At 47.6% G+C, this 16727-nt stretch overlaps 1 protein-coding gene and 1 long non-coding RNA gene across 8 annotated transcripts in view; both read right to left on the bottom strand.

The window, feature by feature from the left end:
* The window catches only part of TSHZ2 (teashirt zinc finger homeobox 2), a 508475-nt gene that overhangs the window by 261794 nt on the left and 229954 nt on the right, over nucleotides 1-16727 (bottom strand). The gene's annotated exons all lie outside the window — the stretch shown is intronic.
* Nucleotides 1-16727, bottom strand: part of LOC147359969 (uncharacterized) — a 104109-nt gene that overhangs the window by 16168 nt on the left and 71214 nt on the right. The window contains exon 1 of the long non-coding RNA XR_015138835.1: nucleotides 195-16727. This exon is cut by the window's right edge and continues 71214 nt beyond it. This is a non-coding gene — a long non-coding RNA (uncharacterized LOC147359969). The remainder of the gene's footprint in view (nucleotides 1-194) is intronic.

Consider the following 16727-nt stretch of genomic DNA (forward strand, 5'->3'; position numbering starts at 1 on the left):
TGTTTTGAAATTAGAAAAAGCTCATGTGCATCAGTGTGAATGTGGCGAAGTTCTGACATTACCCGCCCCGCACAGTCTCTGGGCAGAGCTGGACCTCTGCTCCTGGCTCTGGACTGAGCAGCAGGGGTCAGCCAAGGCCCCCATCCATCCCTATATTACTCCAGCTCTCTGCTCCCCCTGCCATTCATAATTACCTGCCTGCTATTCATAATTGCAGTCCCGGGGCCCTAGCAAATTCAGGCGCGATGCTCACATCCATTCAGAGCGCTATCCTGACTACTGTAGTTCTTTCCCACCCATGATTTCTGTGAGCCACGTATTCGCTTCTCTGGCACTCAGTTCCCTGGTCTTTAAAATGGGAAGGGTGATATCTCACTGGGTTGCAGCCGGGGGCTCCGGTGCGGTGGGGGACCCTTCCTGTCCGGAGCGCCCCGGGCACCCGGCAGCAGAGGGCGCTGGTGCGAAGGCTGCGCGTGGGCCGCGGCGCAGACAGGTGGGGCAGAAGGAAGGGCCGGGCTCGCCCTTCCTTCCCCTTTACCGAGGGCTCGGGGCCGGGGGCGATTGCTCCTCCAGCGACGTGCCCAACCTCACCAGCCACGTGACTTCCTGGAATACGTGATGCGACCACAACCTTTCGGATGCCACAGCCTGAACCATCAAGACGCTAAAAATAACGATCGGTCTGCTCTGCAGCATAAAGAAATGGCCCCTTTGGAAACTGGAGACGGGCCATCGTCAACTCTGCTCACCGCCAGGGCCCTGCACGGGTTTCTCTGGGCGGCGGAGGGAGTCTGTGGAGGAGCGCCCGCCGCGTGTGAACGGCGTGTTCACTCTTAAGACAAGTTGGTCCCAGCAAGATGTAGACAAATTGGAGCGAGTTCAGAGGAGAGCAAGCCGAATGATTAAGGGGAGAGAAGACTGATTTATAGGGAGAGATGAAAGCGGCCCGACACGTCTGAGCTGTCTTCTGCGGGTGACGAATCTGGGAGTGACACGCGGGGACTTCACGCACCTTTCCGAGGTGTAAACAGCACAGGGACGGGATGAGTGCAGTGCGAGTTGCTTTTAACAGCATTTTCTGGGATGAGGTTGACACCAGGAAAATGTTGATGGCTAGTAAGAGCTGGTGGGGTCACACCTGGGCTCGAGAACCATTTATTGTCCTGATTGAACCTGGCAGCGAATGACATTTTCTAGCGAGGAATCACGGCCTTCGGTAACCTGGCCCTGGCCTCCTGTTCCTTCTACTTCGGCACCTTCTCTTCCTTGCCAGGAGTCCCCCTTCCCACCCTCCACCCCATTTATACTCCTGGTCACAGCCTCCATGACCTAGGCTTGTTCCCTCATCAGGAATTGAAGGGCTTAGCAGTCAGCGGTCAGGAGAAGGGCATAGCAACCCACTCCAGGATTCTTGCCTGGAGAATCCCATGGACAGAGGAGCCTGGCGGTCTACAGTCCATGGGATTGCGAAGAGTCGGATACGACTGAACGCCTAAACAACAGCTCTGGGAAGCTGACTGGTGAAGCAGGTTTCTCCTGAAAAGAAGAATCCTGGGAGATGAAGAGCCATGCCTCAGAGCTGGGCACCTGGTCCCGGGAAGGAGCGGGGACAGGAGGGGCTCCAGCTCCGGATGTAGGGAGGTGCTCAACCCCAGGGCAGAGAGCGGCTCCTAGGTCTAGCCCTCTTATAGCCCCTTCTTCCCATCTCCATGACACCACGGTCGCACGTTTCCTTAAATTATCTCCCCTACTTCTCCCCTCCTCAGGAAAAACCTCCCAGAATGCCCGCATGATGGGAATCTGGTCGTTGACCGGAGCCAGGGTAGTTCTGGGAAGCAGGCACACACATCTAATAAAAGCCGCTGAGCCTCCCTTGTGTACCAGGAAATGAGGATTAAAATGGCAACAAGTCACCCTGGAATGGTTCAACCAGCGGAGGGGTGTGGCGAGAGGGCTTTCGGTGTGGCATGTAACGATCCAAATGCTGCTGGTTTGGTCCCCGAGCTAGCACAGTGGGCTGCAAAGCTGCAAACTGGCGTTGCGATCGGGGTGAGGTGGGCGGGCTCTGGGGCACAGCCCAGGCAAACGCTTGCCGGGTGGCTCCGTGCTGTTAGATGTCATCATTTTGTTCACTGTAGCCCCCAGTTCAGGCTGTGATAAGCTAAGCTAAAACAAAGCACCGAACAAGGAGCACACTTCTGCAGGGGGATAAACACCCATGGCTCTGCCCTTGAGTGTCTCCTCATCTTGGTGTCCATGGAGACCTTCCATCCCACCTTTCTCTTTCAAAGGCCACATCCTTCCTTCACAAGCTTCTGTAGTCAAGCTAATTGCAGATCTACTCTCATCTCAGCTTCAGGGCTCCTATTATATTAATGATAACAATAACAAGAGCATTTATTGAGAGTTTACTAATCACGGGGGTGGGGTGGGGTGAAGGAGGAGAGTGGGATTCGAAATCACTTTACACATTTTTCCTGGATTCACTTTTTTCTCTGCTCAGATGCTAGCTATTTAAAGAGACCTTCCCTGAGAATCTGAATAGAGATTATATCCTACTGTTGTGTGAAAATTATATAAGTCTTAATTATGTTGAATTGTCTCAGAGTGCTTTTCAGGTCCATTGTATCCTTCGATTAATACTTTTCTGTCTACTCATTCTATTAATTTTTGAGAGTTTGATATTGAAACTCCAACTAAACATTTTAATTTATCTACTCTAAAAAAATTGTAATATAGACCAGAACTATATGTAACTTTGTTGTATATTTTCCAACTCTCCTGTAAATATGTTATCATACTTTCATAATTTGAAAAATAAAAAGAGACCTTGCCTGAATATTCTTCATGCCAGCGATGCCCTGACTCTGCTTCTTTTCCTTGCACAGCATTTAATAATTTGACGTAGTTCATAATTTATTGAATTGTCTGTTGTCTGCTTCTCTCCACTAGAATATAAACTCCACAAGAGTAGGGATCCCGTGTACTTTGTTCTTTGCTCTTTTCTCAGCACCCTGGACCAAGCCTGTCCCATAGCACGCATATTGAAATGAGTATTTGATGATATCAATGTGAATCATTTCACGATTTGGGCTCCTTGCCCTATTTTACTCGGCACTGTACGTTCCTGTAAGTTTCGGGTCCTCATACTAGATTGGAAGCAAGGTGAGGCCAAGACTCGTGCCTGATCTGTGCCTACAACTCCCTCTGCACCAGCTTTTGCTAGTCTCCAACTTAGCACAATGTCCTCCCTGTAATAGGCATTCAGGAAATCCTTGTTGAGTTAAATCATCCTTTCAGACAAAGGAACCGCAGGATATTATAAAGCCAAGCTGGACTCACTCTTAGGACACCCAGTATTGCCCTTTAGATGTCAAAATAACAGAGCAGTTTTGTTCTGACACGCTTTATTCCAGGTACTTTTCAGATCTCAAGTGTGAAGTGCAACCACGAAGGTTAGCAGCGTTCATTGGCGTGAAATTGCAAAAAAGTCCAATTAGTTCGTTGATTAAATTCTTAGTGGTATCCCAAATCTAGTGGCTTTCAAAAGAAATGAATGCTATAGAAAATATCTCTCTATCAAATTTATCTGTGTGTATGTGTGTGTGAAGCCTAGTACCATGTTTTACTGATGATATAAGGCCCAGTTTTTCTCATTGACTGGTTAATTACAATTTAAACCTTTTTGCTGTGGATTCCGTCCGGATGCAGTCAGCTCAGTTCAGGCGCTGAAGAGCGCTGCTGCCGCTGCTGCTAAGTCGCTTCATTCGTGTCCGACTCTGCGCGACCCCGTAGACGGCAGCCCACCAGGCTCCCCCGTCCCTGGGGTTCTCCAGGCAAGAACACTGGAGTGGGTTGCCATTGCCTTCTCCAATGCATGAAAGTGAAAAGTGAAAGTGAAGTTGCTCAGTCGTGTCCGACTCTTCGAGACCCCATGGACTGCAGCCCACCAGGCTCCTCCGCCCACTGGATTTTCCAGGCAGGAGCACTGGAGTGGGGGCCATCGCCTTCTCCTTCGAGGTGGCCCCTGTTTGCTCTGGTTGTTAACCACGCATCCAGGTGCAGCAACAGAAGGAATCCAGCAACCAGCTTTCTTCAAGGACTGATCCAGACTCCCAATAGTCACGTTTCTTCAGAGAGAGCCAAGAGGTAGACTTCTGCAGACATTTTCAAGGCATGGGCGAGGAAATGATGACAAACTTTCAGCTAGTATTCTCTGCTGGCTAAGTGGTAGCCATTCGAAAATGTATTTTAGAAGTTTTTCTTATGCTCCTTCCTACCAATTATATACTGCACTACTCACCTGTTTTATTTTTCCCATTGTTCTCTGCTCTTGCTTTGATTGACAACACCTTGGTTTGGGTTTTCCTTTGGCGGAGAACCCACACCACTCCTGCTTTCTGTTCTGTGACTCAGAGAAAGTTAACCTGCCCCGGCCACCTGAGGGGCGTGTGGCCCACGTCTGCCTGAACTTCAGAGTGTGCCATTCCCCTTCCCCACGGGGAGTGGTCCAGAGACGGGCTTCTCAGCCAAATCTGACAAATAATAGTTGCGAGACTTCATTGGCATCTTTGCAAAGCAGCCTTTCGTTTCCTGCTGGTTCTGAGCCAAGGAGACCACCTCCAAGAAGAGAGAACTTTTAAGCATGAAGCCGGCAGAGAGGAAAGCAATTTGGCTCCTGAATCCAGCCACGTTGGACCACATTTACCTCCACGTCACTCAGTTACAAGACCCAGTGAAGTCTCGGTTGATGCTAATTTGAGTTGGGCTTTCTGTCCTTTGAAAGGAAAACATTCCTGACTATAATATAAATTATTTCCCTCCAAAATGTGAACTAATGCTTCAGAGTTCTACTGGGGGAGTTAGGGAGTTAAAAATTCACAGATCAGTGCCCATCATACCTTTATTTGAAAGTCATCCTGTGGTCTAGTGAAGAATGGCAAGACAGAGTTTTCCAGAAGACGTCTGTTAATATCCTCTGCTATATAGCTCTACATGAACAGGAATCTACCCTAAACTACTATCATTATTTAAAGAAAACATGGTCGGATTCATGCACCCCAGTGTCCACTGTAGCTCTATTTACAGCAGCCAGGACCTGGAAGCTCCCTACATGTCCATCACAGAGGAGTGGATAAAGAAAATGTGATGCATCTATAAACAGCGGAGTATTACTCAGCCATTAAAAGAACGAAGTGATGCCATTTGCAGCAACGCAGACAGACATCGAGGCTGTCATACTGAGAAGGTCGGACAGAGAAGGAGATGTATCGTCCCTTACGTGTGGACTCAAAAAGAAACGATACAAATGAACTTACTTAAAACAGAAACGGACTCACAGACTTAGAGACTGAACTCAGGTTGCCGGAGGGAAGGATGGGGGTAGGGAGTTTGGGATCGACACGCTCACACTGCTTTTAAGATGGATAACCGACAGGGTCTGCCTGCAGAGCACAGGGAACTCTGCTCAGAGCTGCGTGGCAGCCTGGGTGGGAGGGGAACTTCGGGGGAGAATGGATATACGTGAGGTTGACCCTTCACCATCCACCATCCATCACAAACTTGTTCATCAGCTATGCCCCGTACAACGCAAAAAGTTTTAAATAAATAAAAAGAAAGGTCATTGGCACTTAAAAAAATAAAGAAATCAGATGATGAGAATTGGGATTCTCCACACACTTTTTTCTGCTAAAAAAGCAGCTCGAGTGTCTGCCAGCCCCCCGTCATCGTTTATGTAACACTTTAAACCACTGCAGCTCGACCTCTCTTCCTCAGCTCTGACTGGGGGGTTCCAGGAAGAGTGGACAGGGTGGCTCTCTGTGGGCACCCAGTCCTTGGCAAAGAGGCCTTTTCTGACTGTGGGGAGAGCTCGGGATGACTCTGAACTTGCTGACGGATGTGCCTTCGATGCCGTTTACACGTAGGTGGGTGGTGCACGCCGGGGCAGGCTGCTGGTGGACTTCTGTGGGGCCCTCAGCACACTTGCCTTCAGGGACTCTTCCCCCCACAATAGCATCAACACTGACACGAGTCTGAGCAAGGTCCTGGACACGGTGAAGGACAGGGAAGCCCGGTGTGCTGCAGGCCGTGGGGTCGCAAAGCGCCAGACACAACTGAGCCACCAAACAACAACACCACAACATCGTAAACCAACTCTGCTCCAGCTTAAAAAAAACAAAACAAAAAGCAGCCTCTTCTGGATGTTACTTTCAATGTTTCCACATTTAAATTTTTTTGACCTTAAGCAAACTTTAATACATTTTTATAAAAATTTATTTTTTTTCTAAAAATTTTCTTTTTCTTTTTTCTGATGTGAGAAAAAACAACAACAGCAACAACATCCTTGTTGACCTTAAAAGTTCATTTTTTTTCCCTTCTGATTTAAGAGAAATTAAAACATTTTTACAGGCCCCTAGGAGTTTGAGGGGTGGGGTCGGGGGTGGGCAGGCAGGCTCCTTCTGCCAGACGCAGCCAGGGGCCCGGGTCGGGGCTTTCACAGGTTCCTGTTTTGCTTTGTTTTGTTTCACACAAAAAAGAGTTTTTATCTTCTATCATTCGGAGAGGTTTAGTTTTAAACGGAGGTCCCGGATCACTGTTTCGTGACCTCAGGCAAGTTACTTAAACTCTCAAGGCCTGTTTCCTCATATGCAAACAGGGCGTGATGATCAGCCCTCGTCCCAGGTTACTGTGAGAATGAAATGGCTCAATTCAAGTAATGTGCTTGGGAGAGTCTGGCACACAGAGAAAGTCACTTAATAAATGCCAGCGACCAATGCTCCTGCTGCAGCCGCTTCTGCTCTTACTATTTCCAGACGGATTCGGTGGGAACCTAATTATGTTTGTTTTCTCCTTCTTTTCTCTCTTGTCTTCCTTTCTATCTTTCCCTCGTTTTCCTTAATCGCATGCTCAGTCATTTCAGTCGTGTCTGACTCTTGCGACCACATGGACTGTAGCCTGCCAGGCTCCTCGCCATGGGATTCTCCAGGCAAGAATACTGAGCGGGTGGCCATTCCCTTCTCCAGGGCATCTTCCCAACCCAGGGACCACACCTATGTCTCCTGCACTGTAGGTGGATTCTTTACTGATGAGCTGCAGGGGTAAGCCCTTTCTTTAATTACCATAAAAAACACAAACACTGCAGACATATTTAAAATAGAGAGTCAATTTCACACACCCCTTCGTTGTCCTGGAAGTAACTGTTGCTAAGAGTTTTGGTGTGAACACATACACACTCACACTCTCACACACACACACACATACACACACTTTGAGATTGCAACTAACACCCTCACACACACACACTCATACCCTCACACACACACACGCACACTTTGACTGAGACTGCAGCTATGTCCTACAAACTTGCTTTTCTTACACTTTGCTCTACGCCCCAGCCGTGTTCCAGAGTCAGCACACACTTGAAGAGTGGATCATCCACCTTTATCCAGGCGGCCGCCTCTGCCCGGGGAAAAGGCCCTTCCACTCTCTCGGAGGATGGGGAAGGATGGGGAAGGAGCTGCCATCCCCCCTGGGGGGAGGTCTTCGTTCTCCACAACGTTCCCCGCACAGCCTCCAGGAGTTCAAGGCCATTGCCCTGCTGTTTCATCTCACGCTCATCCACGCGTGTACTTTTTAAAGTATCACCCAGAAGCATGTGGTTGTGGTGGTGGGGGAGGAACTCGGAAGCCCCCTTTGGCTCGGGTTCAGGCCAGCCTTTCCCAAGCAACACTGGCCTGTGGTACCATTTGCATTCACGCATTCATTTTTTTGGGGCTTCCCTGGTGGCTCAGATGGTAAAGAATCCACCTGCAATGCAGGAGACCCGGGTGTGATCCCTGGGTCTGGAAGATCCCCTGGAGAAGGGAAAGGCTACCTACTCCAGTATTCTGGTCTGGAGAATCCCATGGACAGAGGAGCCTGGCGGGATACAATCCATGGGTTCGCAAAGAGTCAGACATGACTGAGCGACTAAGCACATTTAGGGCTTCCCTGGTGGCTCAGCTGGTAAAGAATCCGCCTGCAATGTGGGAGACCTGCGTTTGATCTCTGGGTCTGGAAGATCCCCTGGAGAAGGGAAAGGCTACCCACGCCAGTATTCTGGCCTGGAGAATTCCATGGACTGTATAGTCCACGGGGTTGCAAAGAGTTGGACACGATGGAGTGACTTTCACTTTGGTGGCTCAGCTGGTAAAGAATCTCGTGCAATGCAGGAGACCTGGGTTTGATCCCTGGGTTGGGAAGATCCCCTAGAGAAGGGAATGGCAGCCCACTCCAGTGTTCTTACCCGGGAAATTCCGTGGACAGAGGAGCCTGGTGGGCTATACAGTCCACAGGGTCGCAAAGAGTTAGACATGACTGAGCGACTAATTCATACATACACACTCATTTATTTGACTATTTGGAACTAGAATGGAGGCCTCTCTGACCAGCACTCTAAACCCCGACAAGATAGTGCTACCTGGCAGGTTTTGTGTGTGTGTGTGGCTAGCGAGTATTGACATTATCTCCGTTTACTTAACTAGCTCCCTCATGATGGACGTTGAACCTGGTTTCTGAGATTTTACAGAGCCAGACCGAGCTCCGATGCTGTGGGGTCGGCCCGTAAACCCTCCTCCATGGCACAGACCGCAGCCCTGAGAGCGGAACGGGGGTCAGAGTCCGTGTGCATTTTGAATGCATGTAAGAACGGTCATCGCTGCCCCACTGCTGTTTCTCAAATGTCTCTTTGGTGGCTCGGAGAAGCTGACTTAACGCCAGACCAAAATGGTAGGTAGAACAGACGAGCGGTGTGTCCTCGTGGGGACAGTGCTCTCGGGGAAAACAGAAGGGAAGCGTAGTCAGAAGCCTAGGGGGGCCCCTGGGTCAGTTACAGGGCAGCAGGAGGGTCCCCAAGCTGCCAAAGAGCCCCTCAGGGTCACCTGCTGTACCTGCTGGGACAAAGACCTCACCCACAAAAGCAAGCGAGTTCACACTGACGCTTTCACAATCAGGGTAGCGTAGGGAGTCGGGGGACACGCGCTATAATTTCCCACCCTCTCGCTGTGTGACTCTGGGGCGTTGGTTAACTGCTCTGTGCCCAGTTCATCTAAGCAACAGGGACAACAGCGACAGGAAGCCACCTGGTTGTCACTGCCCACCACGCACCCTGTAATGCTGGCAACTGCACGCCTCAGCACGCAGGCCGCCTAGCACGTGATAAGCACCTGGCAATCCTGGGTGTCATTTTCCAGTAACCCAGGGGAGGGCAGCATGCAATCAAAGGGTTTGGCCCAAGATCCCACACGTGGGAAATTCTATACTTCTCCAGATCTCAGCTTCCTCATTCACAGATCAGCATTAATAATTCCAACCTCAAAGCCCTGGCCCGAAGAGTAAATGGGAAACACGGCAAGTGCCTGGCACAGAGGTGAGCCGTAGGGGTTCTCATTTCTCCTTCCCCCATCAACCAAAGGGAGAGAACACTCACAGCAGGAGATGGCACCCAGGCAGTGAACACCCCACTTATCAGCACTGCTGGGGAGTCTGCTGGACGAGGCGGCGGCTGGCCATCATCTTGGCTCAAGGTTGCTTTTTTTTTTTTTCTTTTTTAACTAAGCTTTTACACTTTTCTAAAAGAATCGATCTTAGGGTAATAATGCCATTCACTGCTAGCTAAAGGGGAACTTTGGTGGTGCAGCAAAGGATATTCTTCAAAGGTCAGGCCTGCTTGCGTCTGTGTTGTTTCACTGACTTTTTGGACTTGATCCTCCAGCAAAGAGTGACAGCACCGATAGGAACAGTCACGGCCGAGAATCTGGGGTCTGGGGGGTTTAGAGTTTAACTTGTACAGATGGGGCTTAGGATGCTGATATCCACATACGAGGCAGCGGGCAAGCGTGGGCGTCCACTGGCCCTCCAGGTGAGGACCATGATGTGGGGAGGGCAAATAGCTGAGGGTATCGCGCTTCTACTGACCACCTGCTCCTGGGGTTGGGCCCACAGGTCCCTGCCTCCAAACTTCAGAGCTTCAAAACATGCCTGATTTGAGAAGGGATCTGCCACCCCCTCTTGATGTTTAAGCCCCAGAGAATCAGAGGCTGGCCCCCTGAAAGGACTGCTGTCTGAGAGTTCTCTGGTCTCATAATTGGTGCACATGAATTTCTCGCCCACTCCAGCTCCCTTCCAATTTCTCCCTTTTCTTCCTCCTCACTTCCTTAGCTGAGGCAGCAGAGAGCAGGCAGGGCGTGCTTGAATTTCAAACAGGGCAGGCTGCATGAGGAACAACTGTATGTTTATAGGGCATCATTATCCCTCTGAACCGCATCATTTATATCCCTGGGAAGAGACCATGCCAGGTCAGGAGCAACAGTTTGAGTCGATAATTTGTCAGGTTGGAGCAGGTGGTAAGGGGTGGCGTAAGAAATCACCCGAAAGGCGCCTGCAAACTGAAATGGATGGGGGACGAAGAGTAATAAGAAAGTGATCAGTGAATCCACAAACAGGTGCAGATAAATCAAAGAGTGCCAGGTGGATGGGAGCAAACCAGGAGAGATTCAAATTAGCGAGACCCGAACCTTGTCAAGGCAAGGTTAGGAATGCAACTCCAGTCGCCGTTACCCACCCAGGGCTGGAGAAGCGCCCACAGGAAAATGAATCTTTCCAGGGCGGGGAGTTACAGTGGAAGAGATTTCCTTGAGAGCATCGATCTGGATTATAAAAACCCCAAGGTCTCGTGCAGTGACAGGGTGAAAGGCAGAAAAATGGACCAGGTCTCCTGCAACTGCCACTACCCGCCGAGAGTTTGATACTCCTCAAATGTTTGCACATTCACACAAAGTCTTCGGGAAAGCCAGAGACAAAGGACCCAGCTGCAAAGCCTTGAAGAGATAAGTGTTTCATCCAAATACCCATGACCTTGGGGGCTCGGCGATGAAATATTTTCCCCTCTCGATCTGTCTTAACTCTTTGATAAAGTTTAGTCCTAAGTGTTAGGGTCAGGGAAGCATAGGCAAGGAAAAAAAGGGAAAGAAAAAAGTCCCATCATCATTATCATCATCATGATTATTATTAGTTAATAATAATGACAACTGCTTTATCTGAGTACCTGCCCCCTGCCAGCATCTATGCTGATTGCTTTCAGACCTGATCTCTTGGAATCCTGACAGCAATCAGGTGTGGTGACTATTACTGCCTTTATTATTCACGTGAGGAAACTAAGCCTCTGAGGATGTAAGTGCCTTGACCAGGGTCGAAGGTCACAAATTATGTCATCAGGCTTGGTGCCCAGGACTCTCTGAACCCTAAGCTCCATCCTGTCCCCTACAACTGGTCTTAAATATTTTTGGAAGCAGATGAAGGCCTTGGGACACAGAGGGATGGATGGTTCTCCATATGCAGCTCCCTCACTCACACATGTGAGTCTATTGCATAAAACTGTGGACAAACATCAGGTCTAGATGAATAGGCTTTGGTCTCATGTCTTAAGAAAATCCAGTACGTAAAGGTCTAACCTCGACAAACCAACAGTGTGGCCACATGTGTCCAAAAGAAGAAAGATGTACCTCCTGTTATGTGAGGGACTCGGGATAGATCTCCTGACATTTGGAACACCTCTTGTGCATTTCAGAAGTGTTTCAAGTCACCGATACTTGGTCTACTCTCCACATAGAAAGAATATGTACATTTTGCACAAAGCAAATATACCTGTATGGAAATATTTTCTGCCTTCTGAATTTACATGAAGCATTGCCTATAAGTTCTTAAGTTGGAGAGAAGCATTAATTTCATGGCCTATAATGGGTGCTCAGACACATGCCCGAAGCCAACAACCAATATTCCTAAGATTTGTCCAAATTCCTTGTTTTATTTGGATTGTTTGCTAGCATAATGGTTAATTGCTTGGGTATTATTACCTGAAAGACCCATAGGTAAATCCAGAATCAAATCTGTCACGTGCTGTGTGTGACTGTCAGCAAGTTACTCCACCGTTTGCTGCTGCTAAGTCGCTTCAGTCGTGTCTGACCCTGTGCGACCCCATAGACGGCAACCCACCAGGCTCTGCCGTCCCTGGGATTCTCCAGGCAAGAACACTGGAGTGGGTAGCCATTTCCTTCTCCAATGCATGAAAGTGAAAAGTGAAAGTGAAGTTGCTCAGTCGTTCCTGACTCTTAGCGACCCCGTGGACTGCAGCCCACCAGGCTCCTCTGTCCATGGGATTTTCCAAGCAAGAGCACTGGAGTGGAGGCCATCGCCTTCTTCACTCCACTGTTTAACTGGCCTCAATTTTCTCATCTGTAAAATGGTGACGATACAAATAAGCTAAATGGACAATTTTGAGAATTAAATGAAGAAAAGTTCAAAAAGGGCTGCCTAGAGTGGTACATGGTGAGGGCCCAGTAAATGGAAACTGTGACTGTTATTGTCTGTTGTAGCAAGTGAGTAAAGACTTCAAACACTGTTGTCCAGTTGATTCAGAATGTGAACTGTAGATACAGTGTCAAACTTCCAGTAGCCACATTAAAAAATGAAAAAAATATGGGTGAAATTAATTTTAAGAATATATTTTATTTAACCTAATAAGAAACACAAGCTGGAATCAAGATTGCCAGGAGAAATATCAATAACCTCAGATATGCAGATGACACCACCCTTATGGCAGAAAGTGAAGAGGAACTCAAAAGCCTCTTGATGAAAGTGAAAGAGGAGAGTGAAAAAGTTGGCTTAAAGCTCAACATTCAGAAAACGAAGATCATGGCATCTGGTCCCACCACTTCATGGGAAATAGATGGGGAAACAGTGGAAACAGTGTCAGACTTGATTTTTCTGGGCTCCAAAATCACTGCAGATGGTGACTGCAGTCATGAAATTAAAAGACACTACTCCTTGGAAGGAAAGTTATGACCAACCTAGATAGCATACTCAAAAGCAGAGACACTACTTTGCCAACAAATGTTCGTCTAGTCAAGGCTATGGTTTTTCCAGTGGTCATGTACGGATGTGAGAGTTGGACTGTGAAGAAGGTTGAGTGCCGAAGAATTGATGCTTTTGAACTGTGGTGTTGGAGAAGACTCTTGAGAGTCCCTTGGACTGCAAGGAGATCCAACCAGTCCATTCTGAAGGAGATCAGTCCTGGGTGTTCTTTGGAAGGAATGATGCTAAAGCTGAAACTCCAGTACTTTGGCCACCTGATGCGAAGAGTTGACTTATTGGAAAAGACTCTGATGCTGGGAGGGATTGGGGGCAGGAGGAGAAGGGGACGACAGAGGATAAGATGGCTAGATGGCATCACCGACTCGATGGACATGAGTTTGAGTGAACTCTGGGAGTTGGTGATGGACAGGGAGGCCTGGCGTGCCGCGATTCATGGGGTCGCAAAGAGTCGGACACGACTGAGTGACTGATCTGATCTGATCTGATCCAAAATATCTCTTCAATTTAAGTCTGAATTTGGCAATAAGGAGTTCGTGATCTCAGCCACAGTCAGCTCCCGGTCTTGTTTTTGCTGACTGTATCGAGCTTCTCCATCTTTGGCTGCAAAGAACGTAATCAGTCTGATTTTGGTGTTGACCATCTGGTGATGTCCATGTGTAGAGTCTTCTCTTGTGTTGTTGGAAGAGGGTGTTTGCTATGACCAGTGCATTCTCTTGGCAAAACTCTATTAGTCTTTGCCCTGCTTCATTCCGTATTCCAAGGCCAAATTTGCCTGTTACTCCAGGTGTTTCTTAACTTCCTACTTTTGCATTCCAGTCCCCTATAATGAAAAGGACATCTTTTTGGGGTGTTAGTTCTAGAAGGTCTTGTAGGTCTTCATAGAACAGTTCAACTTCAGCTTCTTCAGCATTACTGGTTGGGGCATAGACTTGGATTACTGTGATATTGAATGGTTTGCCTTGGAAACGAACAGAGATCATTCTGTCAGTTTTGAGATTGCATCCAAGTACTGCATTTCGGACTCTTTTGTTGACTATGATGACTACTCCATTTCTTCTAAGGGATTCCTGCCTGCAGTAGTAGATATAATGGTCATCTGAGTTAAATTCACCCATTCCAGTCCATTTCAGTTCGCTGATTCCTAGAATGTCGACATTCACTCTTGCCATCTCTTGTTTGACCACTTCCAGTTTGCCTTGATTTGTGGACCTGACATTCCAGGTTCCTATGCAATTTTGCTCTTTACAGCATCGGACCTTGCTTCTATCACCAGTCACATCCACAGCTGGGTATTGTTTTTGCTTTGGCTCCATCCCTTCATTCTTTCTGGAGTTATTTCTCCACTGATCTCCAGTAGCATATTGGGCACCTACTGACCTGGGGAGTTCCTCTCTCTGTATCCTATCATTTTGCCTTTTCATACTGTTCATGGGGTTCTCAAGACAAGAATACTGAAGTGGTTTGCCATTCCCTTCTCCAGTGGACCACATTCTGTCAGACCTCTCCACCATGACCCGCCCATCTTGGGTGGCCCCACAAGGCATGGCTTAGTTTCATTGAGTTAGACAAGGCTGTGGTCCATGTGATTAGATTGACTAGTTTTCTGTGATTACGGTTTCAGTGTGTCTGCCCTCTTATGCTCTCTTGCAACACCTACCGTCTTACTTGGGTTTCTCTTACCTTGGACGTGGGGTATCTCGTCCCCATGGAAAAGAAATGCAAAAAAGCAAAATGGCTGTCTGGGGAAGACTTACAAATAGCTGTGAAAAGAAAAGAAGTGAAAAGCAAAGGAGAAAAGGAAAGATGTAAGCATCTGAATGCAGAGTTCCAAAGAATAGCAAGGAGAGATAAAAAAGCCTTCCTCAGCAATCAATGCAAAGAAATAGAGGAAAACAACAGAATGGGAAAGACTAGAGATCTCTTCAAGAAAATTAGAGATACCAAGGGAACATTTCATGCAAAGATGGGCTCGATAAAGGACAGAAATGGTATGGACCTAACAGAAGCAGAAGATATTAAGAAGAGGTGGCAAGAATACACAGAAGAACTGTACAAAAGAGATCTTCACGCCCAAGATAATCACGATGGTGTGATCACTCAGCTAGAGCCAGACATCCTGGAATGTGAAGTCAAGTGGGCCTTAGAAAGCATCACTATGAACAAAGCTAGTGGAGGTGATGGAATTCCAGTTGAGCTCTTTCAAATCCTGAAAGATGATGTTGTGAAAGTTCTACACTCAATATGCCAGCAAATTTGGAAAACTCGGCAGTGGCCAGAGGACTGGAAAAGGTCAGTTTTCATTCCAATCCCAAAGAAAGGCAATGCCAAAGAATGCTCAAACTACCACACAATTGCACTCATCTCACATGCTAGTAAAGTAATGCTCAAAATTCTCCAAGCCAGGCTTCAGCAATACATGAACCGTGAACTTCCAGATGGTCAAGCTGGTTTTAGAAAAGGCAGAGGAACCAGAGATCAAATTGCCAACATCCGCTGGATCATGGAAAAAGCAAGAGAGTTCCAGAAAAACATCTATTTCTGCTTTATTGACTATGCCAAAGCCTTTGACTGTGTGGATCACAATAAACTGTGGAAAATTCTGAAAGAGATGGGAATACCAGACCACCTGACCTGCCTCTTGAGAAATCTATATGCAGGTCAGGAAGAAACAGTTTGAACTAGACATGGAACAACAGGCTGGTTCTAAGTAGGAAAAGGAGTACATCAAGGCTGTATATTGTCACCCTGCTTATTTAACTTCTATGCAGAGTACATCATGAGAAACGCAGGGCTGGAAGAAGCACAAGCTGGAATCAAGATTGCTGGGAGAAATATCAATAACCTCAGATATGCAGATTATACCACCCTTATGGCAGAAAGTGAAGAGGAACTCAAAAGCCTCTTGATGAAAGTGAAAGTGGAGAGTGAACAAGTTGGCTTAAAGCTCAACATTCAGAAAACGAAGATCATGGCATCTGGTCCCATCACTTCATGAGAAATAGATGGGGAAACAGTGGAAACAGTGTCAGACTTTATTTTTTGGGGCTCCAAAATCACTGCAGATAGTGATTACAGTCATGAAATTAAAAGACGCTTACTCCTTGGAAGGAAAGTTATGACCAACCTAGACAGCATATTCAAAAGCAGCGACATTACTTTGCCAACAAAGGTCCGTCTAGTCAAGGCTATGGTTTTTCCAGTGGTCATGTATGGATGTGAGAGTTGGACTGTGAAGAAAGTGAGCGCCAAAGAATTGATGCTTTTGAACTGTGGTGTTAGAGAAGACTCTTGAGAGTCCCTTGGACTGCAAGGAGATCCAACCAGTCCATTCTGAAGGAGATCAGTCCTGGTGTTCTTTGGAAGGAATGATGCTAAAGCTGAAACTCCAGTACTTTGGCCACCTGATGCGAAGAGTTGACTTATTGGAAAAGACTCTGATGCTGGGAGGGATTGGGGGCAGGAGGAGAAGAGGACGACAGAGGATGAGATGGCTGGATGGCATCACCGACTCGATGGATGTGAGTCTGAGTGAACTCCGGGAGTTGGTGATGGACAGGGAGCCCTGGCGTGCTGGGATTCATGGGGTTGCAAAGAGTCGGGCACGACTGAGTGACTGAACTGAACTGATCCAAAATATTCTCATATCAACATGCAGTAAATATAAAATCAGTGATATTTTACATTCTATGTTTTTGGACTAAGCCTTTGAAATCCGATGTGTGCTTTACATAGCACGTATCAGTTTGAACCTGTGTCAGCCACTTGTGGCCTAGGAAGTCAGATTTAAACCTCAAGGCAGAGTTAATAAACTGAATTCA

The sequence above is a fragment of the Bos grunniens genome, chromosome 13 (assembly GCF_055505025.1).
Source record: "Bos grunniens cultivar Pamir isolate PY7600 chromosome 13, Bosgru_T2T1.0, whole genome shotgun sequence".
Classification (NCBI taxonomy): domain Eukaryota; kingdom Metazoa; phylum Chordata; class Mammalia; order Artiodactyla; family Bovidae; genus Bos; species Bos grunniens.